The 2,863-nt window shown below is 39.6% G+C and overlaps 1 pseudogene; it reads right to left on the bottom strand.

Annotated features, from left to right (window-relative positions):
* Positions 1-512: 512 nt before the first annotated feature.
* LOC114027255 lies at positions 513-872 on the bottom strand (annotated as a pseudogene).
* Positions 873-2,863: the final 1,991 nt, after the last annotated feature.

The raw sequence follows: 2,863 nt of genomic DNA, 5'->3' as shown, positions 1-2,863 counted from the left end.
CCACAGGGAGGGCAGGCAATAGGACTGCTGGATTTTAGGCCATTTTCTTTCAGGCTTGGGGTGGGGGGGTGGGGGAAAGGGAAGAGGTTGAATGGGGGATTCCAAGGCATTGTTCTGGGGATAGGGAGTGGGATTAAAATGAAGTCCTACAAAGGGGAAGGGAGGGATCAGGAGTGTGCACCACTCACTAACTTTCTATTTTAAACCTGAAGAAAAACTGAAGATTTGGGATAGATTTGGGCAAGGAAAGGACACACCATCCTTTAAGGTAGATTGAAGTAGTGATTTTTAAAACAAAGAAATCAGAACAAGAACATCTTAAATTTTTAATCCTTTCTTTACTGGTTTACCTAGACCACTTTTGATTAAGAAAACTGTAGAAAGTTAGTAACTGCCACAAGTTAATGCCAGGAGGTGGTCCCTGTCAATTTCCCAGAGTCTTGGTTGTGGCGTGTTGGAAATAGACTGCTCCAGGTCTCAGCCAGCCCTGGCTGGAATCAATCACAGAAGATTTAGTCCATGAGTCGCTTTCTCCCGTATTTCTTTGTAAACTCTTCAGCCTTCTTACAGAATTTTTTACAGTTCTTAGAGTACTCTTCAGCTAGGTCAGCCCAAAGCAGGTACTCAGGCTGGGGGTCATTCACCAGTGCTATGACTTGGTCAGTTTTGGTTGCTGGCTTCCAGTTTTCAGCACTACTTACTAGCAGACAGACGTGCCCTTTTTTTTCATCAATGTTAGAGTGGCAAATCTTTGTTTTAAAAGTAATCTTAAGTGGCTTGAATGGACACTCTGTTGGGAAATTGATTTCGATTCTGAAGGCTCCTTTGTCATATGGAGGGTTGATCTTCATCAGCCTCCTGCTAGCCGCCATCTTGAGTCTGGTGCCCCTGCTGTCCCACAATGCATCTCAGTTGCCTAGCAGCTGGAGCCCCTGCACTTCCTGCTGCACTCTCCGAGAGGTGGCAGGGCAGGGCTGGTGGTGAGGGAGAGGGAGGGGGAAAGGAGAAAGGGAGTGGGAAGAGGCTTCATCATTTCTTATAGCACAATAGTATTCCATTACTTTCATAAAACACAATTTGTTTTATGATGGGCATCCCCTCAATTTCCAATTCTTTGCCACCACAAAAAGAGCTGCTATAAATATTTTTGTACATGTGCCACATTTATATGATCTCTTTGGGATATAGACCTAGAAGTGGTGTTGCTGAGTCAAAGGGTATTCACATTTTTATAGCCCTTTGGCCATTGTTCCAAATTACTCTCCAGAATGGTTGGATCGGTTTGCAGCTCCACCAACAATGCATTAGTGTTTCAATTTTCTCACATCATCTCCAGCATTTATAATTTTCCTGTTTTGTCATGTTAGCCAATCTGATAGGTGTGATGCGGTACCTCAGAATTATTTTGCTTTGCATTTCTCTAATCAATAGCAATTTAGAGCATTTTTTCATATGACTATAGATAGCTTTAATTTCTTCATCTGAAAACTGCCTGTTCATATCCTTTGACCATTTATCAATTGAGGAATGATGAGTTTGTTTTTGCATATGTTGAGTTGAAGATGTCTACAGGACAACCTGTTTGAGATATCTAGTAGGCAGTTAGAGATGTGGGACTGAAAGCAGTATGGAATACTGGGGAGGGGAGGAACTGCCTATGGAGTCAGACGACATGAGTTTGAATCTTGGTTTTGACTCTTATCAACTGAAACACCTGGAGCAAGTCATTCAACAAGATTCATTGTTCTTGTCTTTTAAATAGGGGTAATAATAGTCACATCCTTGTGTGATTTTTCAAGTCCTTTGATTTGCTCAAAATACATGAGTTATGCACTCTTATATTACTTATACCTGTGGCATCTCCTACAGTCCTTTTCAGATATGATAAACTCAGCAAAATTTTGTTAAACATGATGATACATTATTGTAGATCTAAAAGATAAGCTCACAGAGAGCAGTAAAGTGTTGCTATTCAATCCTGTATACATATGCCCTTTTACAAGCTGCTGGAGCCTTTAAATTAAGGCTAAGAGAAAGGTTATTTTCTTTTTCAAGTGCTGGAATACCCAATTAACACCTGAAACTCAGGCTTTGTGTGTTGTTTTTGTTGTTGTTGTTGTTTTTCTGTGTCACTCTCCAAAAAATCATAACAAGCTGTTTCTTACTTGATATTTGCTGGATGGGGTTGACAAGTTGATTTTCATTCATTTCCTTGAAGCTGGGCTTTGAGAAATAGGAGATTATCTGGAGTTGTGACAACCAGTTTCAAAAAACTATTTAGACAGAGAAGCAATACACAGAATCCTTTGGATTGCCAAACACACAGACGAAGAAGGGTTTATCAGGTCTCCATTGCTCTTCTTCCTTCCACTGAGCTCTGTGCCGTTCCAATTTATATCTGCCTCTTTGAGTACATGTTTCAGAGGCACTTATGATCAAATCCTTGTAAAAGTTCCCTGTGGGTGAGCAGTTACAAATTAAAATACAGCTGTTTCAGCAGTCCATCCATTTAGGTGCCTTCTCATTATGTACAAGTAGCTCAGTACATTTTAAAATATTTTGGGGGGTCGGTGCTCTAATACTAACAATTATATTTGCTAATACAATTTAGTAGAATAATAGAACAGAACAATTAAATGGAAGTGAAAAGGCTCCAAGTCTCTCTCACTCTTTTAAACTTCTGGATTGCTTTTATCAAAACAACAAAGCCTGATAATTATAATTATTTCAGAAAGAAATGCCATTCACATAAATAGGTCAATACCTTTTCTTAACCATAATGAACATCCCATAATATCCCACCATTGTTAGAGCCTCAGTGTAATATATCTGCCCAATTCCAATTGACATGAAATAAGAATAT

The sequence above is a fragment of the Vombatus ursinus genome, unplaced genomic scaffold, assembly GCF_900497805.2.
Source record: "Vombatus ursinus unplaced genomic scaffold, bare-nosed wombat genome assembly UNPS02014858.1, whole genome shotgun sequence".
In the NCBI taxonomy this organism is placed as follows: Eukaryota; Metazoa; Chordata; class Mammalia; order Diprotodontia; family Vombatidae; genus Vombatus; species Vombatus ursinus.
Note: the sequence above shows the minus strand (reverse complement) of the source record. Positions and strands in the feature narration are given on the sequence as shown.